Source organism: Plecotus auritus (assembly GCF_963455305.1).
Source record: "Plecotus auritus genome assembly, chromosome: 8".
Taxonomy (NCBI): Eukaryota; Metazoa; Chordata; class Mammalia; order Chiroptera; family Vespertilionidae; genus Plecotus; species Plecotus auritus.
This window is the reverse complement of record NC_137782.1, coordinates 37662048-37675171: the sequence shown is the minus strand read 5'-3', so window position 1 is coordinate 37675171 and position 13124 is coordinate 37662048. Positions and strand designations below refer to the sequence as shown.

General features: G+C 39.8%; 1 protein-coding gene across 6 annotated transcripts in view; it reads right to left on the bottom strand.

Annotated features, from left to right (window-relative positions):
• The window catches only part of DLGAP1 (DLG associated protein 1), a gene marked incomplete at its 5' end in the record, with an annotated part of 693962 nt that overhangs the window by 434933 nt on the left and 245905 nt on the right, over positions 1 to 13124 (bottom strand). For 5 of the 6 annotated variants that reach the window (XM_080685502.1, XM_080685519.1, XM_080685518.1 and 2 more), the window contains one exon: positions 12919 to 13023. The remainder of the gene's footprint in view (positions 1 to 12918; positions 13024 to 13124) is intronic. The other variant, XM_080685517.1, reaches the window with a different exon arrangement.

Genomic DNA, 13124 nt, shown 5'->3' with positions numbered 1-13124 from the left:
TAGATATTAGAAAAACAGTGAACAAGATAAATTCAGTCTTTGACTTTGTGAAGTTTATATTCCAGTAGAGAGGTCAGGTACCAGCCCTACACACACACACACACACACACACATATACACACACACACACATATACACACACACACATCAGAAATGTGGACAATGAGAGAATTATACATTGTGGGGTCAAAATATCACATAATAGGAGGTGAGGTAGACAGTAATGGCTGGTCATGGAAGGCTACTCTGATGACATTTTAGCACAAATCTAAAGAAGGACATTGGAGGCAGAAAAAAACCCCAAAACATGCTTGGGTAGGAGGAGAAGCAAGAAGCTGGCTCTGCAAACACTGTAAGGAAAGTGTCGCCCTTGTTTTGCGAGGAGGCAGCTAGTGGGAGGGATCATAAGAAAGGATGGCAAGGGGGCAGAGACCATATGCAGAGAGGTTTATTGAAGAAAAGCTTCATTCATGTCTTTATTTGCACCAAATTCTATTGAAAAAAATCACAGAACAGTATGTGGTCTTAATAAATAAAGTCTTTAAATGATCACAAAAAACATCACCATGTCTTTTTTTCAAATATACTAGTATACTATGTGACTAGGGCAGTGGTCGGCAAACTGCGGCTCGCGAGCCACATGCGGCTCTTTGGCCCCTTGAGTGTTCTAACGCCACTTCTTCAAAATAGACTCGCCCAGGCCGAAAACAGACTTCTGCGCATGGGCCACGAAGTTTCAATCGCACTGTACGTGCGCGCCCGCACGTGGTATTTTGTGGAAGAGCCACACTCAAGGGGCCAAAGAGCTGCGTGTGGCTCGCGAGCCGCGGTTTGCCGACCACTGGTATAGGGCAACTGCAGACCCTCAGACTGCACAGAAAAAAACAAAAACCATTGCTGTGGCCAGTTTATCAGCATGGCGTGCATGTGTGTGCATGTGCGTGTGTGTGTGTGTGTGTGTGTATGAGAGAGAGAGAGAGAGAGAGAGAGAGAGAGAGAGAGAGAGAATAATTATATACTAACTATTATGAAAAAAACATGTGTAGCTCTTCATATTTAAGTTCAGTCTTCCACAAACATTTTATTTCACATGGTGAAGAGAATGAGAAGCAATGACATTTAAAAATATAACAAAGAGCTGTGATACTTCAGAGCAGAGATCGTCAAGCGTTTTCTCACAGAGCCAGGGAGTCTTGTTTTAGGCTTTGTGGGTCATGCTGTTTCTACTCCAGCTCCCCAGGCTTGGCCTTTCTGGTACAAAAGCAGCCACGGACAATACACGGAAGAACAGGTCTTGTAAACCTTTCTATTCACAGGCGATGGGTCAGATTTGGCCAATGGGATGGATTTTGCTGACCCTTGCTTTAGCGGATTTGCAAAATGACACCCAAAAGAACAGCTCCTAGCATCGAGCCAATTCCTAAAACGGAGGCACGGGAAAGATCCCTGAAAGAGTGACAAGAGACCCTACTTGCCTGGATTATCCTCATATTTTGCTAGCCATAGGCACTGAGTCAGGTAACAGTGTAAAGAATTCCATTAACTGTCTCTGTTGACTAGATGCAGATGTTAGAGGATCATTTGTCAAAGCTCTAGTTCAGGAATGTGTGTGAACACTCTGGCACTAAGTAGACCGCTGGCACAAATGATCCTGAAGTTCCCATCCAACTCTGACATTTTATGATTCCAAAATTCAAATTATAATGCAATTACTAATATCTGGCGGAATTTCAAAAACAGTACAAATGGTGTTTTATGACTTCTTTTTCCTGGCTTATATTTTTGCAAATTCTAGATTGCTAATTCCTGAAGCTTGGCAGCTTGAACAATACTTGACAATTTCCAAGTCACTTTGCAATTGCTTTCTTTTAATTGAGGATGAATTGGTACAGCATGTAACATCTGAAAACTAAAAATGGATGCTTTAGACAAATAATTTTTTCATTGAAATGATTCAATCACCACTAAATAATAATTCTACTTTTATACATCAGTCAGTGGATATCTTTGACTAGAACTCATATAGTATAATCATTAAGTACACATTCCTTGGTCACCTGTTAGAGCCTAAAATCATGCCTGATATATACTATGATATAAAAATACTTATTAATTGAGTGAATAACACAGACTCTGCGCCACGGTGCCTGGGTTCAAATTCCTGCTCTGCCTCTTACTAGCTGTGTGGCTTTGGGGACATTACTTGAATTCTGTGCCTTCCTTGCTCACTAGTAAAATGGGACTAAAATACTACCTATTCCATAGGGTATTATGAGAATAAAATGATATATTATCTGTAAAGTATGTGGCATAGAGCCTGTTACACAGTCAAGTTTCAATAAAAATTGATATTATTTCCACCTCTATTTTCATTCAACCAAGTAAAACAGTTATCTAATATGTAAACAGTTTGTAATCCTAGGGCAGAAATGAGCTTCCAAGAGAGCCTGGTGTGATACTAATTTATGGCAAAACAATACTCACTTAAAATTCTACTCTAAACTATCTTGCATTCAACACGGAACAAGGCAAACAACATAAAATAAAGAACTGTTGAGATAAATAAACCAAGTGCTTTTATTTGCTCTCTGTAATATACTTTTTGCTAGGTATGAGGGATACGAAAGCATGAAAAAGATAATTCCTGTTATCTAGGAGCTTTAATTCTTCTCAATAAAATAAAATATGTAAACAGGTAAAGGTAGTTGATGTACTCATTACACATTTATTTAGCATTTACTAGGCGATTCAGATGTAATCTAGAGAGGCGAATCACATAGCTCTGTGAATCCCAACAAAATTTTGTGAGACTCGAATGTGATCACTACGCAATGGCTACGTGACAGGTTCTCAACACCCTGAGGGCTTTGAGGAGAGGCTATCGGTATCTGGAGGAGAGACGCAACCCTCCTCCAGGACGGTTACACCGGAGAAGTGTCTGGAAGGAGATTTGTGAGGCAATGATCTGGAATAAATTTGCTTTTAATGCTTTAACTAGTGTCCAGCTCTGGTTTTCTTTGAACTTCCCAGCTAATTCCTTCTTCCTCTCCTGCCCCCCTAAATGAGGGTCTTCCCTGGAATTCAATCCATAATTCTTCTTATACCTGACTCCCTGGGGTAGGAGGTTGGAGAGCAGGGTTCATCTTAACGTTTAGATCCTCCTATTGGAACTCAGGCCCTCAGTTTACCTGCCCAAGGAACCTTTCCCCATGTTTTAACGATGCACAATTTTTCCATACATAGATACAAGTCTGAGTTAAATATAATGAAAATAGCAGAAAAGAAGGAGCAATTTAAATGTCAAGGAAGAGATAAATTATTCAAGCTTTTAATACCAATGCATATGTTATTTACCAGTTACTTCTCTTAAATAAAAATGGATCAAATGTGTGAAGCTTTCCTTGTATCCCCCATAAAGTATTTTCTTACGTATAATGTTTAGAGTTTTAGATCCCAAAAGGAGATTGAAATATATGGCCAATAAGCCTCACTATAAGTTTCAGTTAGAAACATTTGAGTTTCCTATTACTTAAGACCCAGGAAGTCTTTGATTAAGAAAGCTGCCTTGCCAGGAAACCAATTTCCCCTCCATGGAATATAACTAAAGCGTAAAATACTGCTGAGAACATGTCAAAGGCAAAACACTCTACTTGTCAACATATACAATAGTTTTATGGAGAAGAGAAAGTATCTTAATCTTTCTATAGTGGATCTTCCATGAATGTATTTACACTCAACACCAACATAACCACTAACAACAAAATGCAAACAACACAACAACAAACCATACATGGGAAGTGAATAGCATGGCCAGAAACGAAAACACATTTGAAAACATCAGCAGAGCAAAAGTTTGATATCTGCACTCTCTTTGACTGTAATCATCTAACTAGGGCAGTGGTCGGCAAACTCATTAGTCAACAGAGCCAAATATCAACAGTACAACGATTGAAATTTCTTTTGAGAGCCAAATTTTTTAAACTTAAACTTCTAACACCACTTCTTCAAAATAGACTCGCCCAGGCCATGGTATTTTGTGGAAGAGCCACACTCAAGGGGCCAAAGAGCCGCATGTGGCTCACGAGCCGCAGTTTGCCGACCACGGAACTAGGGCAATAAAATACTAGATGGGTAATATGGAATTTCATTCAACAAATTCATTCAAATTTACCCAAGGTGGGAGGCAAAGAGATTTCAGAGATGACTCCAAGATTTCTAATTTAAGTCATTGGGTGTGTGGGTAGTGGTGACAAAGGTGGGGACAGAGAAGAGCAGAGGAGGGAGGCAGATAGAAGGAGGCATTTGTGAGTTAGTTTTGGAAATAATGAGTTAAATGTGACTGTGAAACACCAGTGAATGTCTTCCTGTTTCATACATAGGCCCCAAACATGATGAATAATTCATGTCTGGATTATTAAAGGAAATGAATTTAGGTAATAACTCAAACTAGGCCATTCTTGCTATGCTTTTGCTATTCAAACATTCGGGAATCATTTAAACCTACTTTTAATTTATGGTTTGAACTGTTTTCTTCTAAGTCTAGCTTCATAGGTTATATAACACTCCAATTGGTTAATCTCAAATTGGTAGCATCCTTGTGTTAAAATATAACTTAATAAATTTGATTTAATCTCTAGCTCTCTTCTCCTGATATAAAAGTTTGAATTATTTCTTAAAGACCAACTCCTTGCTTTCCACCTGTAAAACCAATATGGACAGATAATACAGTAACCAAGCAGCTCTGATGGCAGACTGTCTGGATTTGTGCCCTGCTCTGCCACATACTAGCTCTGTGTTCTTTGGCAAGTTATTTAGTGTTTCCACAGATTCTTCATCTCTGAAATGAAGAGTACATTTGAGAATTGATTCATGGCTTAGCACATAATTTAAAAATATTATACATGTACTTGAAAAGAGTTGATATTCTCCAACTGTTGAATGAAGAAGTCTATGTATAACCAGTAAACAAATCTTATTTGTGTGTTGTTCATATCTTCTGTATCTACAACAAATTTTTTGTGAGCTTCCTCTATGATTGAGAGAATATTGTGGAGTCTGTTACTTTGATGATAGATTTGATGATTTCTCCCTGTAGTTGCACAGTAAGTTTTCTCACAAGTGACAGTAAAGATTAAGTGAGGTAACTTAGGTGAAATGCTTAAAACAATGCCTGGCGAAGGGAGTCAGAATATGCCACCCCAAAATATGGCACTTTGGCACAGGGATTATTTTGAGCTAAAGGCACTTGTAAAAAAAAGCAGGAAAAGAAAACATATTACCCTTTGAGACATCATGGAGGGACCTGGAGCATATTATGCTAAGCGAAATAAGCCAGTCAGAGAAAGACAAGTATCACAAGATCTCACTCATATGTGGAATCTAATGAACGAAATAAACTGATGAGCAAAATAGACCCAGACACATAGAAGAATGAAACAGTCTATAGAATCTCAGAGGGAAGGCAGAGGTGGGTGGGTTGTGGGAAGAGATCAACCAAAGAACTTGTATGCATATATGCATAACCCTAGGACACAGACAATAAGGTACTGAAGGCCTGGGGCAGGGGACAGGGTGGGCTAGAAGGAGTCAATGGGGGACAATGGGGGATATATGTAATATTTTCAAAAATAAAGAAAAAAAAAACTTGTGGAAACAGAAAAACACACACATTTGTGTGCTTTTCTCATATTAATATATCTTATGTCAGCAGCCAAAGACCCTAAGGGTAAATATAAAATTACTAGAGGCCCGGTGCACGAAATTCGTGCATGGGGGGTGTGTGTCCCTTAGCCCAGCCTGCACCCTTTCCAATCTGGGACCCCTCGATGGATGTCTGACTGCCCGTTTAGGCCTGATCCTACTGGTCTCACAATCCAGGACTGTTGGCTCCCAACTGCACCCCTGCCTGCCTTCCTGATTGCCCCTAACCGCTTCTGCATGCCAGCCTGATCACCCCCTAACCACTCCCCTGCCAGCCTGATTGATGCCTAACTGTTCCCCTGCCAGCCTGATTGTCCCTAACTGCCCTCCCCTGCCAGCCTGGTCAACCCTAACCGCCCTCCCCTGCCAGCCTGGTCACCCCTAACTGCCCTCCCCTGCCAGCCTGGTCATGCCTAACTGTCCTCCCCTGCCTGCCTCATTGCCCCTAACTGCTCTCCCCTGCTGGTCTGGTCCCCCCTCAACTGCCCTCCCCTGCAGGCCTGGGTCCCCCCAAACTGCCCTTCCCTGCAGGTTGATTGCCCAACTGCCCTCCCTTGCAGGCCTGGTTCTCCCCAACTGCTCTCCCCTGCAGGCCTGGGTCCCCCCCAACTGCCCTTCCCTGCAGGCCCGGTTGCCCCCAACTGCTCTCCCCTGCAGGCCTGGTCACCCCAACTTCCCTCTTCTGCAGGCCTAGTCCCCCCCAACTGCCCTCTCCTACAGGCCTGGTCCCCCCAACTGCCCTTCCCTGCCGGCCCGGTCGCCCCCAACTTCTCTCCTCTGCCGGCCTGGTCACCCCTAACTGTCCTCCCCTGTAGGCTTGATCACTCCCAACTGCCCTCCCTTGCAGGCCTGGTCCCTCCCAACTGCCCTCCCCTGCTGGCCATCTTGTGGCAGCCATCTTGTGTCCACATGGGGGGCAGCCATCTTTGACCACATGGGGGCAGCCATCTTTGACCATATGGGGGCAGCCATCTTGTGTGTTGGAGTGATGGTCAATTTGCATATTACTCTTTTATTAGATGGGATATCTCCCCTACATTGGCATATACCTAAGTATTCAAATCATGTCTGCTATCATGTTTTTAATCATAAATAAATACCAATAACCAAAAAGTCCTCAAATATTTGAAGTGCCAGAGAGACAGGCATTGTGTATCACTATCATTGTCAAATGTGTACCTTCTTTGATTTATAATTCCCAGATTATATGGGAATGGTAAAGAATTCTGGCACTAATGTTTAAAATGGTATCATCTTTTCTCTAACCTTAGCTTTTATATAGAAACTAGTGCATGAAATTCTTGCACAGGTAGGGTCCCTAGGCCAGGCCAGTGATCAGGGCCTATCAGGGCCTTCCAGCTGCCAGCCAGGCCTCCCTTCCCTGGCTGCCTGCTGGGGCCTTCCATCGTTCCACGCCGCTCCCTGGTGGTCAGTGCATGTCATAGCAAGTGATCTAACTCCTGGTCTCCTGGTCGAACTCCTGCAGGGACACTTTGCATATTAGCCTTTTATATATATAGATATTTTAGGTGAAAATTTCTAGCACATGATGAGAATATAGCAAGAATGAAATAATCTCAGCCAACATGTCTTCCCTCCTTTTCTTGTTCTCCAATTTTCATCAAGCTGCACCTTTTACTACCTAGTAAATTGTCCTTGGGTATTCTTACAATGTCAACAACTACTCAAAAAATGTGAGTTATAATAAACTCCATTATATGCTGTTTTATAAAAGAGTTATTCTATCATACAACAAAAAATACATTTCTTTAAGAGACAATTTCAGTTAGAATTAGTCTATGTAGAAATAACTATGCTACTGTGAAGGACTGAACTGTCTACGTAAACAATTTCAACACCATCATGCACTTTATGTGTGTGTGTGTGTGTGTGTGTGTGTGTGTCCTTAGGGCTTGAAACAAACTCATCAGTATGATTTTCATTTTGACACTGATATGTTTCTGAGACATGACAAATAAACACAACACTCCACAAGTCGATTTTAGTTGTCTTACAGATGTCTGAAACAGTCATGATACTCAAACAGCACCAGCGTTCTTAGCTCCTAAATTATTTGACTTAAATAAAAGTAAAACAGTAAGCTGTACCTCAAAACACATACACTTGCAGAAGATCTATAGAATATTAAAATAGAAAAAAAACCAACAGGATTAAAACCTCTGCTAACATTGATGAAATATACCCCTAAACTTTTTTGATCTATTCCTGTTAAGTAGGCAGCTCTGAATTTCTGCTGAGAAAGTACTGGGGTTAACCAACAACAAAGTGACAATTCAACTTCAAAGACAAATAAGAATAGCAGAAAAATTCATTATTTGAATGAATCCTATAGCAAATGAAACATCTATTGACCAAAATTTGATTTCATTTGCCTGTGGGCATAAAGCTGCATCAGGCAAATTGGCTATAAAAACAGGCTTTTAGAGGACAAGAAATAAAGGGATACATTTGAACATACTAAAATCAGATAAAGAGTATAGGGACATTTATTCAGACTAACCCTTTGTCTTAAAGAATCTATATTTTACTTTCTGCCCAAACTGTGTCTAGATAACAAGTCAGAAGACAGAATACAATTGGCAAACTTTATGCTTTGACACTCAAAGAGTCATTCTTTTTTAAAAAAGGGCCTTGCTTGCTATGTGTAATCAGTGGCAATGTAGAGAGTCAAATATCCTGTATAGATGAACAAATATGCTGAATTTTTCCATTAGTTTAGTAAATCTTCAATGACTAAATTTGGGATACATTTTCTAAACTGTGTTCCTTTTTTAGAGTCTAAAATAAAAATTTCTTAGCCTTGTAGAATGATATTGGAGAATAGAAATGTAATCTCTATCACCTTCTAAAACCATGTCTTGGGCTCTGGTCAGCTTAGGGGGCTGTGCAGGTCTTTAGAACTAAATATGTTCAGCATATAAGCATGTATATTAACTATTTTTAAGATTTATCCCTAGTCTTTAAAGCAACATTGCTATTAACACTAACACTGCCCCCATTTTACAGATAAAAATACTAAGTCACATAGAGCAGTTTAGTAAATTCTCCAAGCTCATGCTGTTAATAGGTGAAAGTTAAATGTTAAACTCAGATCTTTTTGTATTCAAAACCCTGTTCTTTCAACTTTATTGTCAAATATGTGGCATTAGTTGATTGACTGACACACACATACTTTTGTGCATAATTTTAAGTAGTGCTTTATGTATGCATCCTGAGATTGCAAGATAAGGTGGTAGAATGAATCCCCAGGGACATTTATCCTAAATCCTTCTTTTTATAATGGAGGTAACTGAGGACTAAGGAATCAGCCAAGGACATATAAGAAAGTAATAACAATGTTGGAAGTGAGATTTTTTCCTTTAAGCTTAACATTAGGAATGCCATAACATGACATGAAAATTTTAATGTCCTACTATTAAAATAAATTACAAAATAATTTTTAAAAATAAATTTTTAAGATTCATGTTGTCATATATTGTTATTATTTATGCTAATACATAGCTGCAATAAGCTTTTTCCAGGGTGCATTTTGAAGCTGATGCTACAACAGAACACATCACAGGGAAAAAAAATGTGGGGACTTGGTTTAGAAACACACAGAACAAATTTCACACTGAGCTCTAAAAAGTAAGCATTGAGCCCACTTTCTGGAATAAATCAAAGAGTAGGCAGAAAACAGACAGCAGGAATAGTTATTTTAGCACGAAAAGTGAGATAAATTTACCAAGCCAATCACCGGATGATGTATGGAGATAAAAAGATGCAGAGAGAAAATGTGCAATGTTGATACGTGAACACATTTGAATGCAAGAAAGCAAAAACCAGAAAGCTCAATTGTCCTAAATGTGAACAAACATTCAAATTATGCTGCAGCTGCAAAATTTAAACTCAAGGAAGAGACATTTGCAAAGGAATTTATTAAATAGAAGTGATTTTCTGCTTTCACATACCCAGTGGCTCTTTTATAAAGTAAAATGTACAATTTGTCTTGATATAAATGACATTTCCCTTGTTGTACTCAATCAAATAGCAGAAATTCCTTTATGAACGACTCTGCTTATTAGAGAGCACAATGCTATTGATAACCAGACATTCAGGCTCTGAATCACAGAGCTATTCCACCTAATAAAGTGTCTTATATATTGAGTATGTATGGTCTTATACAATAGGGAGGTTTTCATGCGAAGGAAATTAGTTTTTCCCTAATGACATATGCCAGAGCAGTTTCTTTGTAAGAAGTTACGTTTCTTACCGAAACCAATCCTTGGTTTCCAAACCTGTCCGTCTTCCTGTTCTCCCTCCTCTCTTCCCTCCACCCCGCCCCCCACCTTCCAACCATCCAACACATATTGATAAACCTAAAGTATATAACATAGCAGGGCATAAAATGCATCAAAAGGCTATTGAAAATTTTATGATATTAAGTCAGTATCTGACCAGAAGACAGATCCTGACCTTCACACACCTCCCACATGGGGAAGTTGGCAAACAAGCCCTCGTATTGCCAGCAGTCTTGACTGCAACTGCAATGTAGAACTTGTAATGCCAACCTGGATCATTGGTTTTGTGTTTTTTTAAAAAAATATATATTTTATTGATTTTTACAGAAAGGAAGGGAGAGGGATAGAGAGTTAGAAACATCAATGAGAGAGAAACATCTATCAGCTGCCTCCTGCATACCCCCTACTGGGGATGAGCCAGCAACCAAGGTATATGCCCTTGACCATAATCGAACCTGGGACCCTTCAGTCTGCAGGCCAACGCTCTATCCACTGAGCCAAACTGGTTAGGGCATGGATCATTTGTTTTATTTAGTGGTTCCCAAAGTAAGGTCTCTGCACCAGCATTACTTAGGAACTCGTTAGAAATACAAATGCCTGAGCCTCATCCCAGACCAATTCGTGTTTGAGAACCAAAATACATTGAAATCACTTGGAAGCCTTAATACAAGACAGTGGTCCAGACCACTGGTAAGTGAATTCATTAGAAATAAGTCAGGAAACAGAGTGGCAGGTTTTAAATGTTTGTGAAGAAGTTTGGACAATGGCGAATTGATAAAATCAGAGAATATTTTCTGAGCAAAAAAGCAGACATGACCAAGCTTTTATTTAGCAAGACTTCCGAGCTGAATGAGACCCTAGAGGTGATCGCCTTGTTGAGGTAAGAAGGCATAGTCATTTACTCTTTCTTTGATAACTCAGGAAAGTGACTGGGACTGTGCGCTGGGTTTGCATTCTGTGCTCAGGATGTGATTTGTTCTAAGACATGCTCTCTACTGTCAGCCATTCTCTTCACCCATAGTTTGATTCTGTCTCCTCTTTGGCATTTCTGCCTTGCCAGCTGCCACTACCTTGGTTTCCCTTCCCCGCCTCTTTCTGCTGCCCTTTTTCCTCCCCTCTCCTCCACTTTCATTTCTTCATGAGAAATTTGTAGGCTAATGTACATTCTTTAATTTTAAATCTTTGTTACTGGTTTGTTTTAATAGATGCTCCTTACAGAGTACATCAATTACATTCCTCCTCTAAACAGATGATCTTCCAGGTCACAACACAATGGAAGGCTTTACCTGACTTTATTTTAATCTATGTCAATCCTTATTATAATCCTTACATCACAATAACAAACAAACCCTGAATTACTTTACTGTGTTAAATCCATTTTGCTGGCTGACCATCCCTGCCACATTATGTTCTGACATGCAAATTTAAGTCACTCATTTCACACAAATAATGACATTGCTAACTGGTTGTTTCCAGATAGGAAAGAGAATAATTATATATTTGTGTGTCCACAAATACCTTTTATATATAAAACAATATACAGGAAATAATAAGTATAGGTACAATGTTATTACATTATCTGTAATTCCAATGTTTTGGTCATACTTCAAATCTTATTATATAATGTCTCAAATGTACATGTGGACCATGATGTACTTCTCGTTCTGAAATGGGAAATTAATCGATGAATAAGTTAGTTTTGAAACAGAGCTCACTCTGGTTCTATGACATTTGGAAGTCACTATTAACATCTTTAAAAGACAAAACATTTTCTTCCTGGAGATAGTTCATTGAGGAGGAGGAATAGTGATTTATTGTATGCTTTGAAAAGAAGTAGAAGGAACTATGGCAGATGCCTCTGGCTCCCTGGATCACCCCGCCTTGGCCCACCTCTAACCTCAGCCACATTCGCAGACATACCACTCTGTGCCACTGGGTTCTCTGGACTTTTCAGTGTCTGCCTCCAGCGACAACTCTTTCTGCTTTCTACCTCATGTGGTACCAGCATACCCCAGAAGGTGGTGCTGTCAATGCCCCGGGAGCAATTGACAGGTTTGTTTGTTATTGTGATGTAAGGATTATAACAAGGGGAAAGGTCAGTGGATAAACTCGCTGCACATCCTTGAGGCAGAAATTCTGCAAGGTATCTCTATGGTCTTAGGGCTTCCAGAATAATCAAGTTCCCCTGGTCCACAGCAGTGGACTCGTTCACCCTCCCTTCTTTTGGTTTTTCCTTCCTGACTCACTCTCTGCTCTCTAAATCTGGATCCACGGGGGAACTATTCATGTCATTCTCTCACACAAGCACCTAAACAAAGATGCTAGTTTACAGAAGTACTCAGCAATAGCAATCCCCTGTAGCCGACTCCACACACGTAGTATTCCTGATTCATACTTCATTAAGACCCTTCTTTTAATCGTTTCCAAAGCTACATAATGAAATAAAGGGAGTGGAGGTCCTAATATCGTCTCTGTGTTTCCCCTGCCCTTCTTAGCACATGTAGATCACACTGAGCATGTCTGGGCTGATAAATTAACATTTGTACAACACTCTAAGAAAAAATAAAAGCTGACACTATTGCCACCTGTTTTCATAATTCCATGCTTAACCTAAAGTACAGCAGTTTGGTCCACAGTCATGCAAATGGCATTTGCCTGATCTGCCACTCTAGATTAACAATAAGAATGAAGGTGAAACATGTAAAACACATCTCATTCAGAATCCACATAGACAACTAGGAAGTTAAAAATCACAGTCTTTAAGTTCAGCTGCCTGTTAATGTGTCTGGAATTACAATCCATAAATATTTATATTCAAATATGCCATGCCATCAAAATAAAAAGAAATTGTTTCCTGTAGGATGGTCGAAGAGAAAGCTGTAGGGATATGATATATAAAGGAAAAAAGACACTTTACCTTTGAGTATCAATTCTCCATTTTTCTGGCTTCTAAGACAGGAACAGATCCAAACTTTGCAGTTTTTAGTCCGTTATCACTCAGGGCATGTGATGCGCAACTCTTCTGAAACAACAAAATGCAATAATTAGATACAATAACTAGCTTGAAGCAAAACGATACTTAAGAAGATCTCATAAGAACTCCTCTGGCAGGCTCCAATTCAA